Consider the following 21,261-nt stretch of genomic DNA (forward strand, 5'->3'; position numbering starts at 1 on the left):
GGGTGCTCCAGTCTCAGAACCTCACCCAAGAGACAACAGGGGATCCTGCCCGGGTCTCTGGCTTAATGCCTTCTCTGGTATTTTCTTTACCTGTTATTCTCTCTTCTTTCTCTTGTATTCTTTGGTGATGCTCACATCTATGGCTTCTGACTTCTGTCCTAGGTTTTCTATCTCCAGAGTTGTCTCCATTTGTGATTTCTTTATTGTTTCTACTTCCAATTTTAGATCCTTGGTGGTTCTGTTCAATTCCTTCACCTGTTTGAATGTGTTTTCCTGTAATTCTTTAAGGGATTTTTATGTTTCCTCTTTTATGGCTTCTACCTGTTTACCTTTGATTTCCTATATTTGTGTAAGGGAGTTATTTATGTCCTTCTTAAAATCCTCTATCAGTATCATGAGATATGATTTTTAAATCGTTTTTTGTTGTTGTTAATTCTTTGTAATCATTTAAATATCTTCTTTTTTTTAAACTTTTATTGAATTATGATGAGAAAAGTTACATGATTTCAATTTATCTGAATTTGTTAACATTTAAAAACATATTTTAATTAAATAGAATTAAATCACATTCTTGTTTCCCTTTTGTATCCCCACTCCTCCTAGAGACCCCCCTTCAATACCCACATTTTTTGTTATATTCCTTAAAATTTACAAAATATTATAACAATAAAAATAAGTATTATAAAAGTTGTTTGATATATAACAACAATCAATTTAACAGACTTATGTAGATGTTAGTCTACAGCAATAGTGAAAATACCTTTTTCCCAATATCAATTTTAAATAACTCCAAACATATTAACTGTATACTTCAAAATAATACATCACTACTAGTATTTTCTTAAATGAACATAAATATATAAAGTTTTAAATCTTAATCTTGCCTTTCTGCTGTGTTCAGGTATCCAGGACTTGCTGTGGTGGAAGTACTGGGTTCTGATGATGCCAAGTAGTCTTGGTTTTTGGTGGTAAGATTCTTGCATTTGCCTTTTGCCATCTGGTAATCTCTAGTGTTAGATGTTCTTGATATCTCTGGCTGGAGCTTTTTCCTCCTGTGGGTCTGTAAGCCTGTGTCAGCACTCCTTGGAGACAAGCTCTCTTCTGGCAAAACACATGCACAGAGGGCTCTAGAATAGCCTCATCTCCTGGGTGTAGATGGATGTAAGAAGGACCCTGTCCCAGCTGCTCTGTTGCTTCTGAGATCTCTGCCTCCTGGCTGGTCCTGCCTTAGACAATCCTGGAGAGATGATGGTGATCTCACCTGAGTTCCATGGTCAGGTCTCTGCTGGCATGAATGGTGCACAGAGGAACAACCATACACCCTAGGGATACATCGAAGCAGGAAGGAGCTTCCCAGCTGTCCCAGCTGCTCTGCTGCTTCTGTGGTCTGTGCCTCCTGGCTCCTTCACTTACATTTTGTGTTAAAGTAGAAGTGTAACGGCTCATCTTTTAAAACATTTTGTTCTTTTTCTTTGTTGTTTTGCTGACTTTATTTATTTTTTCTATGTAGCCTTTCTTTTCTCCTAAGAATGCTTTTTCACTTTAGCTCCATTTTCCCATTATTAAAACTGTGACTTTAGAATAAAAGGAATTTAAATGTAATATCATTTCAAAGCTAATATTGGCTTGTGTTTCTGAAAATGAGTCAAAAGCAGTTATTTTTCCCATTGAACGTTCACAGATACTGCATGGGTCCACCATGTGAAGAAAAGATCACAGTAATAATTCTAGATTTCTCAGGTTTAATATAATGATAAAATTGCCTGAATATATTTAGTTTTTCAATTATGTTTTATATACATGCCAACATATATATCTATATCTATATATCTATATGTATTTTATTAGTTATTTATGAAATTGAGAATTGTTTTGTTTTCCATACAATTTTACTATTTAGCCCGAGATTGCCTAGTACTTGCTGTCTAGATTAAATCTCCTTCACCTCTCAAACCCCTGCCTATCCTGTCTCCCAAGCGTTTGAATTTAAGGCGTGATAGAACCCAGAGCTTGTAGGGTTATTACAGACAAGAATGTTTTGTCTAGGTACAGTCATGGGCCCTAATGATATTATTCTATCAATGTACCATAATACCAAATTGACTTCTGATGAATTATCAAATGCCCATATGTCAGTGCATTTTTCAAGCTTCACCAGAGAGGATGGCTTTTTCAGTAGATGGCAATTAACACCTAGGTTCTCAACTGGTCAAAGAGCAGAAACTAGGTGACTGCAGAGTCATCAGATCTAAAGAGCACATCTACATCCCATCTCTTTTTAGTACTCTTGGGTCATTGCCAAAGAGAGGCAGAAAGACTGGAAGATACAGAGGAAGTGAATGCGTGCAAGGAAATAGTGTTTGGCAAACAAAGAAGACATTTTTATACATAAATGCACTCTGGTTTTGAGATCAGAATAAGATCTGTCAAAGTTCACACTGCAAACATCCCAGCATGGAGATGGGCAGCACACATGAAGTCTTATCCTCCCTCCCCTCCCCCAATTATTCTCTCTGTCTTTCTCCTTCCACACCCTGTGTCCCACTTCAGTATGTTTTGTCAGTCAATCATTAGTGGAAAATGCAAAGCACAATACATTGCTATTTTCTATTTATGGCTTTCTACACTGTCAATTTGTTATAGAAAACTGAATGCTTGTAGTTGACCTTCGTTGAGTATGGGCTCTTCATGTTTCATCTTTGACAAAAAACACATGGTGAGTGTGCTATTATGGTAGATTCAGAAAAGGCTTGCATTGAGTATCAATTTGAATTTCAACAGGGATTTAAACATAACTGTAAGGGAGAGTCCTAGGAAGATTAGTTTCTGTTGATATATATTTATATTATACAACAATAATCTCCCTCTAGTTTTATATTCTACTATTAAGCATATTTGTTGTGTATGTGTATGTGTGTGTGCGTGTGTGCGTGTGTGTGTGTGTGTGTGTGTGTGTGTGTGTGTGTTTGTGTGTGTAGTACCTTCTCTCATTATAAAAGCTATCCAGTTGGGGTGAAATTTTCTGGTCAGTTTGCTATTGATTAATACATAGCTTGCAATCAAAGTATGTATTTACAACAACAGGGACATACAATATAGTAACATAGAGTCAATGATAACAACCTGTGTTGTTTTACTTTCCTCAGAACTTCAAAACGAATATTATATAGGAAAACATCTAATACCTTTTATTTTGATTTCATTTAATATCTCCTCTCCTAGAATTTCAATTGTTGTGAAGAGACATCATGACTCTGAACTCTTATAAAAGGAAACACTTAACTGAGGATGTTTGACAGAAACAACAGGAAAAGGTTAGTTTTCATGGGTTTCATGGGAGAGGAGGGCCAGAAGGAAGAAAAAGGTGCAGGAGAGGAGGAAGAAGCTGTTGTCATGGATTAAGTGTCAAGAGAATATGGCTCTGAGGGCTGCCTAATTGGAGTTAACTTCAGCCCAGATGGGATATAGTAATTAGTAATAATACAGGCTTATCGATAGGAAAGTAGATTCTAATAGCATCAAGGATGGGCAGCTCTCCAGTTCTTGTAGTGTTTAGGATTTATTGTAATTATAAAGGATGTGAGTATGTCTTTCTCCCTGGGATCCAATAACTAAAGGTAGGAATTTAGAATATTTACTACAACAGGGCTAAGTCATAGTTTCAGATGTTTAGTTCATTATCATCATAGTGGCATGCAGGCTGACATGGTGCTGGGTTGGGAACTGAGAGTTCTACAACTTGATCTTCAGGCCACAGAAGCAGCTGAACTGTCTGCCACACTGAGAATACTTTGACCATTTGAGAATACACTTGAACTCTATTTGTTTTCTTCCTTATGGAGGATGTAGAAACTAGTTGGCAGGCTTTTTGACTTCTTTAACCTTGTACTTAATTTCTTTCCTCATTTCTCCTCCATGGATGCACCTCTGTTTATTCCCTAGCTTTCTATCTTTTCTCATTTTTATTTACATAGTTACTATTTTAACTTAAAAAAATAATTAAACAGACAGTAAATCAGTTTTCTCACCTTTTGAAGGAACATCTCAATATTCATTGTTTCAGAAGTTGCTACACCTAATCCATTATCCAATTATTGTTATTATTTACAATTGTTATTGTTGAAGAATTTAAAATATCAATAATTTATAAATCAGATTATAAACTTTGAATAAAAATAAAAAAGAAATGGAAAAACTAAAATTGTTAACTTTTATTAGGTTACATGTTGTTGATTCCCTGATGTTGACTGATTTGAAATATTAATCATAATGTATAAGTTTGCCAAAAAATTTTATCTAATATTCAACTGTAGAAACATAATGCCTAGGCCATTACTCAATAGAGTTACTTGTCATTTTGTCTAATTAGTAAGATCTTAAGTTTCTTTGGACCAAAGTTTTATTTACCTGTAATATACATAGTAATTTTGATAAAGAATGATACAGATGAATTTGAAATGATATATGCTAATCCTAAATGAGGATAACAGAGCTTGAAATTTTAATTAACATTTGATTAAAGTTTAATTAAATAACTTAATTATGATTAAGATTTATTTAAATTTAGGTGCTGGTCACAATAGAGACAGAGGGTGTTTGGGGATTATATGAATCACATTTAATTCTTTAAGTAACATGATAGACAGTATAGATAACTAACTTTAAATGAAAAATATATTAGGAGCTCTTTGGAAATGGAACTATATTGTAGGATTTCTTTAGATCTCAAATACCAGTAATGTGGAAGTAGTATATTTTTACAAATATATGATACTGAAAACAGACATACAAATAACTGCTTCATGATAGAAGCCCTGGAGAGAACAGGACTACAAGGTTCATATCTAAACACAATAAAGGAAATGTACAGCAAGCCAATAGCCAGCATCAAATTAAAAGGAGAGAAACTTAAAGCATTTCTACTAAAACTGGAGATAAGATAAAAAGAGATTCTTACGAAGGAATTCTTGCTAAGAACTGGAACCAGTGGTTGTGTTACTTTTAAGTTGAAGATTGCTGAATCACTCAAATACTGTATCTTACTTCATAATAAAACTGATGAATTTTAATAAACTTATCTTCACAAAAATAATATGGTAAAAGTAAAAAAGAAGTGAAAGTGCCATAATTCTGGGTATTAGATAAATAAAATTTAGTATATTGCAAAATCTAGCTTTCTTACATGACAGGCTTTAAAAAAATTCTTGTGGTCTGAAATGCATGTGTTTAGTTGATTCTCAGTTCTTAATTACTTATTTATAAAAAGGCTATGAATATTTAGAGCTTAGTACAGCAATAAAAATATAATTTATGTGGAAGCTTTAGAGTACTATAAAATTATTTCTCAATTATTCAAAGCAATAACAAAAAGGTTATCCATGCATGGCATTCTGATCTTATAGCATATGAATCTGTTTTTGTTGGCAGAACAGGAAATACATTTCATGACAGATCCTCCTATATGAAGGCTTGGTTTCCTGAGCAGCAGCTTGAATAAAAATCTAGGTGTATTGCATTTAAAACGGAGAGAGAACAATTTTGATATTGAGATTTAATAATTGTAACTACTGGCCCTAAATATTACAGACTGCAAGATAATTTTATTATGATATACGAAGGAATAGAATGAATATATTCTTCAAATTTTATTGGTATCAAAAAGTTAAGTGAAATATTCAAGAATGATTTTTCTACTTACTTTCTAATTACTAAAAGTAGTTAACTGTGAAGAATTTATATTTTTACTTGTGAGCTCATCCTTTAAGGAGGAGCAATCTTTCCAAAACAACAATGAAATTTCAATATTTTAATTGCGTCTTAAAATTGTACATATTACCTTATTACCTACTTCCCATATAAATAGATTTTGAAAACTGTTGTTAATATAAATGATAAAATGATAAAAGAGAAAATCAACGTCATGTCCTGATCTCAGAGGCAGGAAAGCTCAGAATAAAATTTTGTTAACTTGATTGAAAATATACTTTCAGAGAAATATGCTTAGATAAGCAAAAAGATGACTTCATAGAAAATAAGTAAGTAAAAATTATTATTTCATAATATAGATAGGTCAGAGTAAAACATTTTGAAGGCTATAAATCCACAGCCAGAAGCAAAATGTGTTATAGTTATGAAGTATTGGGATGTCACATTAAGCCAAATATGGTAGTTCTCCTTCACTAATTGTGTAGTGTTATAGGAAGGCTTGATTCACTTGCAAACAATTATAGTTGATGGCAAGGTTGGATATAAAAACCTTATCTAGTTCAATTCTATAATTATCTGACGAGTTCTAAATTCTATATGAACAGAGACCTGGCAGTCCTCTACTGTACGTGTATTGGGGGCCTCATATGAGTTAGTGCATGCTACATGTTTTTGGTGGTCCATGTTTAAGCTATCTCGGGGGTCCAGATTAATTGAGACTGCTGGTGCTCCTACAAGATCGCCCTTCTCCTCAGCTTCTTTCAGCTTTCCCTAATTCAACAACAGAGGTCAGCTGCTTCTGTTCATTGGTTGGGTGCAAATATTTGCATCTGACTCTTTCAAAAACTTGTTGGGTCTTCCGGAGTGCAGTCGTGTTAGGTTCCTTTTTGTGAGAGCGCAATAGCCTAAGTAATTGTGTGAGGCCCTAGAGCTGGATTCCACTTTGTTTTCTCAGGTTCCTTTCTATTTCCATCCCTGTAATTCTTTCAGACAGGAAAAATTATGGGTCAGAGTTGCGACTGTGGGATGGCAACCCCCTCCCTCACTTGATGTCCTGTCTTACTGCTGGAGGTGGACTCTATGAGTTCCTTCTCCTTACTTTCAGGCATTTCAGAGGTCAGGTGGAGTGGGAGTTGGGGCATCCATGTGGAGACAGGGGTGGGAAGGAGATATGGGATGTGGAACAGTAGGAGGGTAGACAAAGCTGGGGAAATAAAATGTGGAATGTAAAAAATAAACTAATAAAAATAATTAATAAAAAGATTTTATCTGTCAGAAAATTACTTCTGAATAAGTGTAACAAAAGATGTTTTAGTGTTTTTAATAGTCAAATCTGATATGCTTTTTGGTAAAGATTTTTTTATTATATTTTCTTTTTATCAAATGAATTTTTACTTTATGTAAATATGTGCTTTGCTGTAGGTATGTCTAGATCCTGCATGTATTTATTGCCCAAAGAAACAAAAAAGAAGTCAGCGGCCCTGGTTTCGCATTGTTGTTAGTCACGCTATAAATGCATAGAGAAAAAAAAATCCATCTTCTTTCTAAGTAAAACAAGTACTGTTAACCACTTAGCCATCTCACCCACCCCACCGTATTTCACAACTGCAATGCCTTTTAGATTTACAAAATGATATATTCGTATATTAATTTAAAAGAAACATACAGAAAATTATAAATGTCAAACACAGAAACAAAACATTTATAAGATGTTTACTAAGTTCATAAGTATTCAGTAAATTAATAAATAGGTAAACAAATAAGTCAATAAAGGCGTTTTCACAACTCAATTTGTACACATTAAGACAGAACATCACTTAACTATTATATTTGAATGAAATTAATAAGGTAATTGATTATTTGAGGTCAGTTAGAAGGTTTTCTCACTACTCACATAACAGTATCCAGGTGAATAATTTTTTATTGATTAAAGACTTTTTTCCTTAAAAAGTTTGCTAAATAATTATTTTAATGATAATAGTTCTAAGTAGGACAGCACAGTGAAAAGGTGATTGGAAGCTTGTCTTTGTCTTAACATGTGTCCAAAATACACTGGAATTCACTAAGAGATAAAGGGACAATTGGAATCCATGAAAGAAATTAATGATTTGCTGGCCTATTCCAAGATAGGAATATAATGCCTACTTTATGGACTTATCATTTATTGGTTGTCTTCTTGTAATTATAGTTTAAAAATAAAATTATATGAGAAATTGCTAACAATTTACTGCAATAAAATGAACATGACTATATTTCAAGTGTACTTCAGCAGACCCCCTTCACATTTAATTTCAACTTAAAGAACTACTTTCGTGACTCGGAGAAGTATGCAGAAAAGGAGGAGAGCTAGTAAGGATGGAGGGTACCAAGGAAACAAGACCTGCTAGACACAGCAGGACTGATGCTATGAGAACACACAGAGACAGTGACAACATGCACAGGGCTTGCATAGGTCCAAGCTAGGAGTCCCAGATTCCAAGAAAGGAAGTAGACACATGGTCCCATCTCTAGCCAGAAATTTATCTCCAATTGTCACCTGCTTGCAAAGAAAAATAATTTTACTCCAAAGGATTTAGTTACATCCACACTTAAGGTCAGGTCCTGTACTCCAGCAATAAATGGCTAATATATTGAGCCAACCCATGGCTCAGTTGTATTTGTAGAGATTGTGTGCCTCGTATTACTTTGTTTGGATTTTTATTTCATCTTATCAGTCTTTTGCTTCTTATTATATTATGGCTTCTGTGATTTTTTTAATGTGTGTGTGTGTGTGCATGTGTGTGTGTAGGTATGTGTGTATGTCTGTCTGTCTGTCTGAATGGGTATGAGTTTCCTATACTTTTTCTTTGGTTATTGTTGGATTTTTAAAATTCTGATTTGTTTATTTTCATTTTTTTATTGTGTATAGATACATATGAGTTTTTTGGTTTTTTTCCTTTTTTTTTCTTAGACATTTCTTTATTTACATGTAATATGATATCTCCTTTCCCAGTTTCCCCTCTCAAAAAAAGAATAAAATAAAATAAAATAAAATAAAAAAACAAGGAAAAAAATCCTGTTTCCTCCCCCCTCCTTCTGCTCACCAACCCATCCTCTCCTGCTTCCTCACTCTGGCATTCCTCTACATTGGGGCATACTACTTTCACAGGGCCAAGGGCCTCTTCTACTATTGATAACCAACTAAGTCATCCTTTGCTATACATATGCTGTTGGAGCCATGAGTCCCACCATATTTACTCTTTGGTTGGTGGTTTAGTCCCTGGGAGCTCTAAAGAGATATAACAAAGGCAAAGAGTAAATGAACAGGAGGAATATCTGAGGAAATTTGGAAAGAGAAGCTATCATCAGAATATATTAAATGAAAAAAGTTAAAGAAATATTGTTGGACATTGAGAATTTCTTACATATCTATGGTGCATATTAAAATGCCTTTTTGATATTAGCAATGTTAAACTGGTGATGCCTGATCATTAAACTATGACAGATATTATTCATAGAATTTTTATTCATGTTACATATAGAAAATACATCACCTCTTATGAATCATGCTGGGGGTCCCAGCACAGCTGCTGAGACTGTGGCTGGGCATTAGTTAAAAGGTGGCAAAGTTAAAAGGTGGCAAAGCATAATCATGAGATATTTTATTATAGGAAAGAGAAAATACTCCCGCCATGACCAAGGAGAGAAAGTGAGGAGAGAGAGAGAGAGAGAGAGAGAGAGAGAGAGAGAGAGAGAGAGAGAGAGAGAGAGAGAGAGAGAGAGAGAGAGAGAGAGAGAGAGAGAAGGAGAGGAGAGGAAGAGAGATGGCAAGAGAAGAAAAGAGCAAGAGAAAAAGAAACGAAGCAAAAGAAGAAAAAAGCAAGAGAGGAAGAAGTCAAGAGAGAGGACAAAGAGCAAGAGAGAGATGAAGAAGGCAAGAGAAGGGGAGGGGCGAACCACCCCTTATATATTGTGAGGTGTGACTCTCTGTCTGTGGGGCGGGCATGCTTGGCTGTGGTCAGATGACTGGGAGTAGGGTCCATCTAGAATGCTGGATGCTTGGGGCATTGTCTATGTGACAGAGCACACATCTCCTATGGGGGCATCTGTGGAAGGTTGGGACTGAAACAGGAGCCAGAGACCCTGGAGTTATGGTCAAACACCTCCTATCCCTTGCAGGTGGAGATTACTCACTGGGGCTCTAGAGTTCTAGACTTATACTCGACCCAGCCCAGGTCGCCTGAACAGACCACTGTCCTATATCATGCTAATGGGAAGGCACATTGTCTTGGTTAATTTTCTATTGTGAATAGACATCATCATCAAATTAATTTATAAAAAAAAATAGTTAATTGGGCCTTGTGAGTCCACAACCATCATGGTTGGGAGCCTGGCAGCAGATAGGAAGACAGGCAGGCAGGTAGACAGGAGCTGGATCAACAGCTGAGAGTTTTTATCTTATCAGCAAATTTGGGAGAGAGAGTAGGAAGAAGGGAAGGTAGCATGGTGGAAGTAAAAGGGAGGGAGAGATGAAGGAACAAATGGAGGGAGAGAGGGAAGGGGGAGGGAGGGAGAGAGACAGAGATCCTTGCATAGGTTTTTGAAACCTCAAATCACATTCCCAGTGATTTACCTCTTTCAAGATCACAGTTCCTAATCTTTCCTAGAAACATTTCACCAACTATAGACATCTAGCCAACATTACAGTATTCATATGCATAATCCAATGGGACCATCCTTATCCAATCCACCCCTCCACACATACAGAGTCAGGAAATTCTGATACAGACATCCTTCAGGATTAATACTTTTGGGGAGCCATGAAGCTGGAGAGGCATTCGCCATGGCGGGATGGCACCTACTTCCGCTGTTAACTCCTAGTGGACAACTTTTTGCACATGTGCATGGAGTGAAAAGGACGCCATGTCACGGCCCATCCCTGGGCGTTACGTAGGGTAATGAGTGAACAGCCAATCATGAGCAGACACGCCACACTGTGGGCAGATACGCCTCACTGTGGTGTATATAAGCAGTGCAGATTTTGGGCTCGACCCTTTTTCCCTATGGATGAAGACAAATAAACGTTGCTGCAGAAGGAACCTAGTGTGTCCGCGTGTCTTCTTGCTGGCGAGACGACCACTTGGGCTACAAATACTTAATTATTGAAGGTTGTTGTTTTCTTATAATTTCTGACCATTAATAAAGATTTTCAAACTATTGAACAATATGTTTTATCTGAAATGGTAAGGTTGTTAACTGAAAATCTGAGAAGTTTTTCTCTAGAAATCTATATTATTTCAATTTAAAAAATAAAAATTGCAATTTCAAACACTGTTTTGGTAGAAATGGACATAGTAATTTTGAGTCTTTGAATCAGAAAAAAGTCCTATATGATCACAGTTTCTCTAAGACTTTATAATGTTTTCTATTACTTGAATTAAATTCTTTAATATTAGTATATTTTCTAATTACTGTGTGCTAGATAACAAGAATTTGTAGCTAGCTACTATAGGTACTTTTAGGTAGATAGATAGCTTTATAACAAGCTAAAATATATTTGGGAATAATTATTTAGAAGAAACACAATATGTATAATTATATCCAAAGAAAGAAATACTTTTTTTTCTGTGACATTCTTCCCAAAACAATTTATGAAATTTAGATGTGGTCCAGTTTTGTAGCCTGCAATCTACTGGAACTCACTATAAAGAAGTTGGCCTCAACTCCACTAGAAGAACAATGACAGCTGGCTAGACAATCCAGTGCTTCCAAGGACTTGAACACCAACCAAGGAGTGTATAGGGGAATCCATGGCTCCAGGTACATATGTAGCAGAATATGGACTTGTCTGATATCAGTGGGAGGGGAGCCCCATGATCCTGTGGTGGTTTGATGTCCCAAGATAGGTGGATGCTGGAGCAGTGGGGCAGGAGAGGGTGGGAGAGTACCCTCATAGAGGCAAAAGGGAGGAGGGAGAGGACAGATGTGGGATGGGGGGTTGAGGAGGGGTAACTGGGATATCATTTGAGATATAAATGAATGAATGGAATGATTAATAATAATAAGTAAATAAACAAACAAACATATAAATAGAAATTGACCTCAAGCTCCTAATCCTCCAGTCTAAGTGTCTCAGAGTGATGGGATTAGAAACAAGCACTAGTAAAACTGGCCGATATTAATTTTATACAGTTGTCTATTGCTCAATTCATAAATTTTAGTGAAATTAAATAAACTAATACTTACAACTTCTGGAATTAATAGTTTCATAATTAAGTCCAAAGGTAATTGTCCTTATTCAGGCAGCTCTTTTTCTTACTTACACTTCTGAGATAGTTGGAAAGTCTTAAATAACTCATAATACACGGTGTTAAGAATGAAGTGCCTAAGTGTTCAAACCAGACTTAGCCAAGGTAAAAGTGAAAATCAATGAGCCTTTCTTGTTCTCTCATTAAAAATCAAACTGTTAAAAGATGTAGCAAATAAAGTCATGTTGTGAAGCTATTGCATGTTTTTCTCTTCATTTTATTTTATTTTATTTTTTACACTTGCCAGTTAAAATCACAAGCTATCTTGTATATCACAGATCTATCTTTGTAGATTTTGTCTTTTATTCCCCCCTCCAATGAACAGTTGGATTTAGCATTACATATATAAGCAATATATCATAAATATGTTTCTGTGAAAATGAAACAGCAGCAATCTAAGCATCAAAGGAGAATCAGTTCACATGTCTTGCAGCACATGACCAGAAAATCACACAGGAAGTTTCTTTGAGATTTTAATATGTATAAACATAGAGAAGAATACTTTAGTCACTTGGCTTTTTTATATTGAGAAAATATTGAAATATATTTATTTTTATTGAATATTTTCTGTATTTCCATTTCAAATATTATGCCCTTTTCCGGTCCCCTTCCCACTGAAACCCTATATCCCACCCCCTTCTCCGTTTCTATGAGGGTATTCCCCTACCACCCACCCACTCCTTCTCCTACCCTTGAATTCCCCTTAACTGGGACACCCATCCAAGCTTCACAGGACTAAGGGCCTCTCCTATCATAGTTGCCTGAAAAGATCATCTTCTGCTACATGTGCTGCTGGAGTCATGGGTCCCTCCATGTGTACTCTTTGGTTGGGAGCTTAGTCCCTGGGAACTCTGGGGGTTCTGGTTGGTTGATATTATTGTCCTTCCTATGGGGTTGCAAACCCCTTCAGCTCCTTCAGTCCTTTTTCAACTCCCCCACTGGGGATCTCATGCTCATTCCAATGGTTGGCTGCAAGTATCTGCCTCTGTACTTGTCAGGCTCTGGCAGAGCCTTTCAGGAGAGATCTGTATCAGGCTCTTGTCAGAAAGCAGTTCTGGGCATCAACCCACAATAGTGTCTGGGTTTGGTGACTGGATATGGGATGGATCACCAGGTGGGGCAGTCTCTGAAAGGCCTTTCCTTCAATCTCTGCTTTACCCTTTTTTCTCCTTATTTGCTCCCATATTTTGTTCTGCTTTCTGAGGACCAAAGTACCCCACTTTGGTCTTTTTTCTTGAGCTTGATGTGGTCTGTGAACTGAGTGTTGGGTATTCCAAGCTTTTGGGATAATATCCACTTATTAGTGAGTGAATACAATGTGTGTTCTTTTGTGACTGGATTACCTCACTCAGGATGATATTTTCTAGTTCCATTCATTCACCTAAGAATTTCATGCATTCATTATTTTTAATAGCTGATTCATACTCCCTTGTGTAAATGTACCACATTTTCTGTATACATTCCTCTGTTGAAGTACATCTGAATTCTTTCCGGGTTTTGGCTATTATAAATAAGGCTGCTATGAACATAGTGGAGCATGTGTCCTTGTTATATGTTGGAGAATCTTATGGGTATATATCCAGGAATGGTATAGCTGGGTCCTCAGATAATAATATTTGCAATTTTCTGAGGAACTGCCAGAATTTCCAAACTTGTACCAGCTTGTAATTCTACAACAACAGAGTATTGTGCCTTTTTTTACACATCCTTGCCAGCATCTGCTGTCACATGAGTTTTTGATCATAGCCATTCTGACTGCTGTGAGGTGGAATAACACCATTGTTTTGATTTGCCTGATGACTACGAATTTTGAACATTTCTTTAGGTGCTTCTCAGTCACTCGATATTCCTCAGTTGAGAATTCTCTGTTTATCTCTGTTCCCCAATTTTTAGTAGGGTTATTTGATTCTCTGGAGTCTAAATTCTTGAGTTCTTTATAGATATTGGATATTAGCCCTCTATAGGATGTGGAATAGGTAAAGAACTTTTTCCAATCTGTTGGTTGCCATTTGTCCTATTGACAATGTCATTTGCCTTACAGAAACTTTGCAATTTTATGTGGTCCCATTTGTCGAGTCTTGATCTTAGAGGATAAGCCGTTAGTGTTCTGTTCAGGAAAAATTTCCCTGTGCCCATGTGCTTGAGGCTCTTCCCCACTTTCTTTTCTATTAATTTGAGTGTTTCTGGCTTTATGTTGAGGTCCTTGATCCACTTGGACTGGTGCTTTGTACAAGGAGATAAGAATGGGTCCATTTACATTCTTCTACATGCTGACCTCCAGTTGAACCAGCACCATTTGTTCAAAATGCTGGCTTTACTCTACTGGATGGTTTCAGCATTTTTGTCAAAGATCAAGTGGCCATAGTTGTGTGGGTTCATTTTTGGGTCTTCAATTCTATTTAATTGATCTTCCTGTCAGTCACTATTGTGCTGTACTACAACTTGCGGTCAGAGATGGTGATTCCCCCTGAAGTTCTTTTATTGTTGAGAATAGTTTTCACTGTCCTGGGTTTTTGATATAAAAAAATAAATTTGCAAATTGCTCTTTCCAACTCTATGAAGAATTAAGTTGGAATTTTGATGGGGATTGCATTGAATCTGTAGATTGCTTTTGGCAAAATGACAATTCTTACTATATTAATCCTGCCAATCCATGAGCATGGGAGATCTTTCCATCTTCTGAGATCTTCTCCAATTTCTTTCTTCAGAGACTTGAAGTTCTTGTCATACAGATCTTTTCCTTGCTTAGTTAGAGTCACACCACAGTATATTTGTGACCATTGTGAATGGTGTTGTTTCCCTAATTTCTTTCTCAGTCTGTTTATCTTTTGAGTAGAGGAAGGCTACTGATTTGTTTGACTTAATTTTATATCCAGTCACTTTGCTGAAATTGCTTATCAAGCTTAGGAGTTCTCTGGAGGAATTTTTGGGGTCACTGATGTATACTTTCATATCATCAGCAAATAGTGATGATATGAGGCCAATGTTGTGGCCTTCTCACCTATGACCAGGCATGTTAGAATGCCTGGGAGTTGAGCTTTCTCTGGGTGTTGTGGCAATCACTTGGCTTTAGCAAATGTTCTTTGACTTCTCATAATTTTCTCTTATATCATGATGATAACCCTTTCCTTCTTCTGTGTAAAAAGATACAATAGTATTTCAATTATCTAACAAAATATCTATAGTAAGTTGATATTGATAATTTCAGAAAGAATTGATATTATGCAGATTATTTTTGAATAAATTCTTAGAAAATAAAAATCACAAGTTATTACCTGCAACATTTGTGAATTTAAACATACGGCAAATGTATTTGAACATTTCTATAAAACGTAAGTATTATGACTGACTACATATATTTATACATTCAAATGAAATATGTATGTAAATTTGAAAGAATAACCATTTGTTGTTCTAAATTTATGTACATACATACATATGATGCAGGGTTTGCTTACATGATTGTACCTCTAGAAAAATACAGAGTATGGATCTATTACATAGTGTGAATTTGATGTTGCTTAAGGGTATGTTAAGTTTCAAGTAAATAACAGAATGAACTTATGAAAAATTACTTAGCTTGTAAAACTTAAAGACTTGAATTAGTGTCTGGACCCATGACACCTTTTGTGCATTCTTGAACAAGTTCTATAATCTTTGTGAAACTCATTTTTCTTTTGAAAAAGGTGAACATTAGAATCTCATTTTTGTCAGAGCTAAATATTATAGTGGTTAAATAATCTAATGAATGAAGATAAGGAAATTGCAGTTTCTTCTCATGGTAGACACTCAATTAACATTGTACACCACTCCTTATTCTAATGTGGCTTAATGATATCAGTTTTGGGAGACATTATTGTGCATTTGTGCAGGAGAAAATTTAATTTAAAAGGGATTCTAAAGACGTGGCTCCATTTACAATGAAAACAATAAAATGATCAGGCTGAAAGATATTATTATATTCTTTTTGCTTGAGTTAGCTGAATATATGTTACTAAGTACCAGAACTTTTTAACAAAAAATCCTGTTCACATCCTCTTCTTCGTGTATCAAATTATCTTACATCATGCTTTATGACATATTCAAATAATTTGATTCATTGCCTGTGATCATTATTCTTTCATTGTACCATATACAACTATCATTTGGGCATTTTGTGCTCTGTAAATGCCAACTTGGCCATGTAACACTGTAATCAGAATCTTTCCAGTGCTGAAAACACAATGGCAACCGATAACCTTGTTATTGGGGATGGATTCCCAATGGCAACCGATAACCTCATTATTGGGGATGGATGTCCTTCTGCCTTTTATTTATTACATCTGTTAAATTTGGATCTTAGGAATCAGTTGTGAAAATGGTTTTTCTGTGTTAACTTTCATGGCAAGATAAATATTAATTGAAAATACTATTTAGGTCAGGTATCTTTACTTGAGTTTTTAAAATTTCTACATAGACAAGTTTTATCACTGTGGGGAGACTATCTGTCTCAATATCTGTCTCTCTTCTTCTGTTCTATTTATTAACAGTAGCTCACAAAATAGTTAATATTTATTAATAAAAGAGTTGTTTTACTGACTTGTTTATTAAGTATTTTTAACATGTATTGTTAGTAATAAATCTGACAGTCAATAAATCTTTATGAATTTCTAAAATTTTGTGATAATTGCATCACTGTTTAATGCATTAATGTAAGTGATCACATTAATAATTAATGAAAAAATAATTAACAGCATTTTATGGTTGATCCCTAAGTGTTTTAAACTACTTTAATCCAATGAACAAACCATTCATACTTGACACAGCCATGAAAATGGCAATAGTCATGAGCCAGCAGGGTCTTGTGACAGTTACGGAAAGCTGAACAAAGTGATATTTACATCGTCTTCCACTTTGGGCTTCTGATCTCTATATGTTGCATTTGAGGGGAACTTTTTACATTACAATTCATTCATGTGTTTTTCCCTGAAATTTATTTCTGCTTTCAATGAAGGAAGCTTATCTGGCCCTACCCAGGAGTCATCCTTCCATGGAGATGGTGAAAACCACAAAATGTTACATGTTTGAATGTGCAAATGGTACCTGAACAGGGGTAAACTGATTAAATGCAATCTATGCATTTCTGATTGCATACTTGTAATTTCAAATTTTAAGGAGACTAAGGCAGGAAAATTCTTAGTTCAAGACCACCCTATACTACTATCATTACTACTATTATTAAAATAAGAATTATAAAGTCAGCTTTTGCATGATATTGCTTTGTGATTAACTTACAGAATCTGTTATTTATCACATGTAGCTGTCATATTTGTAAACATTATTGTATACAAAACAAGAAAGGTACATCCTCCAACAGATCAATAGACAACACATGCCGTGTTTCTATGTTTGTGTGTGTGTGTTTATGTGTGTGTATGTGTGTGTGTGTGTGTGAGAGAGAGAGAGAGAGAGAGAGAGATAGAGAGAGAGATAGAGAGAGAGATTGAATTTGTGTTAAATGATTCTTATAAAATTATTGAAAAGACATATTTTATTCTAAAGAATTATAATCTTCAGCTTTGTAAGCTTCTTGAGTTCTGTGTGAATTGAGGACCCAGGGAGTGGGGAAGCTTGGTGGTAAGGTGAAATGGGAGGATGGAGACATCCTCTTGGAGATGGTCGGGGAGAGGATGAATGTGATGTGGAACTGTGGGAGGGCCTATTGGGAGGGGGATAATGACTGGATGGTAAAAAATAAAAGTAGTAAAACAATTAAAATCTTAGACCAAATCTTAGTACAAGTCATTAATATTCCAACTGTTTTCTGTTTTTAAAAAATTAGTCTAAAGCCGGGCGGTGGTGGCGCACGCCTTTAATCCCAGCACTTGGGAGGCAGAGGCAGGCGGATTTCTGAGTTCGAGGCCAGCCTGGTCTCCAGAGTGAGTTCCAGGACAGCCAGGGCTATACAGAGAAACCCTGTCTCGAAAAAAAAAAAAAAAATTAGTCTAAAGCAGAAGCTGAAATAATATGGACATTGGTTGATTAATAGTGTACAGATTTTGATAATAAAAAGTTAGTTAATGAATATGTTTAAAAATGAAAATGACTCCACATATAACAATAATATCTTCCTTAGTCATATTGATCATATGGATACTTACATGTAAAGTTAAGTAACATAATATATTAAGGCCCATGTTCAGATTTTTAGTATCATTGCTAACAAAACTTTGGATAGAATGTATTTTTAAAATTGTTTTATGTTACAACAAAACAGAATAGAAGATACAAATATTACTCATGTATCTTCTGCTCCTGATCGACATATTAGTCACCTCCATGATAAATATTTCATACCAAAGTAACATATTTACCACAACTGATAAACTTTTCAGATGCAATGATATCACTAAAGAATGGTGAATTACATTGCCTTTCATTCCTATTGCTGTTCAATTGTGATTTTAGGACAAATGCATACTAACTGCCTGGGTAAAATGATTGTCCTAAAAGTACTTTGTGGTGTGTCAACTGATCACTTGTCTCTAAACAACTGGCTTTTCTGAACTGATAAATGACTTATTTTCTATGACTTGAAAATTTCAATATAATTTCATTGATTTATACAGCAATGATATATTTGACTTGCTTATTAAAGAATAGGCAAATAATAGACACCATGATAATAACTTTTGTTATAAATAGAGAAATGTAGATATTAGGAGAGCAGTCAGATTTCCTGGGGTCACACAGAGAAATATTGTAGCTACCGTGAATGGATTATAATATCTTCATCGATGGATACTTTGTATACACTTAGCACAGTGCTTCATGAAATACCTTTAAGTTAATGAATCTTGACTTGCTAATAACTAGATGACTCTGATCATTGCAAATGTGAGATTAGCATAGCAGTCCTTTCATTTTTCATGACACTGTAAAATATTAACAGAAATGACACCGATTAACCAAGTCTCAATTTAATATTCTTAGTATCAGCAGAAAACAGAGAGAAGGAACTACATCTTTCCCAGAGACATTGATATATCCCTACTCCTTCACATTTCGCATAGAATGAAACTTTTTTGTGTGTATTCAAAAAAATTTTAAGGAAATGAAGCTTGAAAGAAAAAAAGTCCCAGAGAAAATGGCAAACATTCTTAATAGTGCATTATATCTGCAGAGTTTTCTGTACAAAGGATAGGGAATTTTTGTATCTATGAGATTAACCATTCTCACTCTATATTTTAGGGGAAAATAGGTTATATATCTCTATCTCTTTCTCTAATATCTATCTATCTATCTATCTATCTATCTATCTATCTATCTATCTATGACATAGATCTTAAATTTCCAAATGTTGAAGGCTCAGTCCTCTGTCTTTGGTACTCATAAAATGTCATAGAAACCTTAAGAAGTAGAGCCTATGGAATGTCCCATAGCCAATCTTGGGTGCTCTTATTTGAAGAATGGTATCTATAAATTACTTTTCCTCTCTTTCTATTCTGATAGTGAAGCATGGCCACAGGCAGCCTGTCCAGCCTGATAAGCTATCTGTACACTAGGAATGCTGGTCAGGCAGTCAACATGACTCAACCTAGGATCTCCTAAGAAAAGTAATTATACTGTCAACTGTTCATGTAAATGTAAGTCACATTTTGATGAATTATTTAAGTGAGGGTTGGTCAGGACTGACCCTTTGTTGGCATGGCCACATCAGTGTAATAGGTCCTAGATTGGATAAGAAATCAAGATAAAAATATCTATGGCTAGCAGGCCAGTATGTCACATTACTTTCTGGTCTTTGTTTTCAGGTCTCCTCTCAAGGCTCCTTTTTTAAGTCATGTCTTGATTTACCTGAGTGATGGACTGTGACATGGACGCCATAAGGCAAACAAATCCTTTCCTCCCCAAATTATATATAGCAAATTATCTATTGCTTTATCTTAGCAATAGATAAACAGGCTAGAACAAACATTGACTCCATAGAAAAGGATACTTCTGTGATAGATCTGGCTATATTGTTTAAGGGAGAATTATGGGTGGGTTTGGTATCTTGGGCTTGAACAAATCTTGAGTGTTCAGAGCTTAGTGAGTTATTCTGTTGGAATTTGGAAGAAAATACTGTTCTGAAAAGTGCAGATGATACATGCCTGCCTTGTGAAATTTAAGAGGGAGTTTCCAAGTACCTCAAAGAACCACACCTGGATATTTGGTATTTTTCTGGTAAGCTGGACTTAAAAATCAGCCATGATAAGAAAAAGACCAGCACTACTGAAGTGAATCCTTCATTTCATTGGAACAATCAATCTCAGTCAGCCGTGGTTAATAAAAACCATGTACCATTGAAACACTTTTTTTTCTAGGAAGTAATTCCTTGGAATTATCAGTGGTGAGTTGAAGTCCACAGTGCTTGTATGTATGGGGTGGGAGTGAGGTGAGAGTGGAGAAAGGGTAAACATTAGCTGTCAGCAGAACTTGACAAATCATGTGTAAGTCTCTCACATGGTACAGGTTTTTAAAGGCATGAAGAGGTAATAGAAAGAATCAGGCTTGGAACCAAGTGGCATTTTAGAGTCTGTAAATGAAAGCCATGATGTGATTGGCCAGGGCAGTTTCAATTCCACTGGAGATTTTAGTATGTAGGAAATGCCAGGAGCTTAGAAAGAGCACAGGAAGAGTGGGAGTTGTGAAGTGAACCCATCTCGAGACAAGTAGACAGTGAGTGTGTTTTGAATGGCAGAACTTGAAAAGTGAAGCTGGCCAAGCTCTTTTGACCACAGAAGTACTGTGATTGTTTGTCAGATATTGAATCGTTTATACTATTAGAGTTTGGCTTTATTTGGATTTTATTGCAACTGTGCCCTTTTTCTATCTTTCAAATGAAAGAAGTATGTAACTCATTTACTGTTAACATGTTAGCAAAGTCGTTCCACTACTGATTTAGTTTTGTCAATATTTTATCTCAGCAACAAGGAAGCAAACTTGATAATCTGGAAAAATTCTGCTTGTATAATTGATTACAAGACAAAATATGACTTTTAATTCATTATGTTGATTCATCTCAGATATCGGTGAATGAAATGAATCACTGAAGAATTAAGAGTTAAATAACAAGTATTACATTAGAAATGTTTATTTATGTTGAGGTGTTTTTTGAAGGACAAGTGGATATGATTTCATATATAAACATTTAAATACATATTTAAGCAGAAATTGTACTTACAGAAATTCATTTTATACCTATAGATACAGGTGACCAAAAAAAAATAAAGATTTATGATCTATT

The sequence above is a fragment of the Mastomys coucha genome, unplaced genomic scaffold (assembly GCF_008632895.1).
Source record: "Mastomys coucha isolate ucsf_1 unplaced genomic scaffold, UCSF_Mcou_1 pScaffold9, whole genome shotgun sequence".
NCBI classification, from domain to species: Eukaryota; Metazoa; Chordata; class Mammalia; order Rodentia; family Muridae; genus Mastomys; species Mastomys coucha.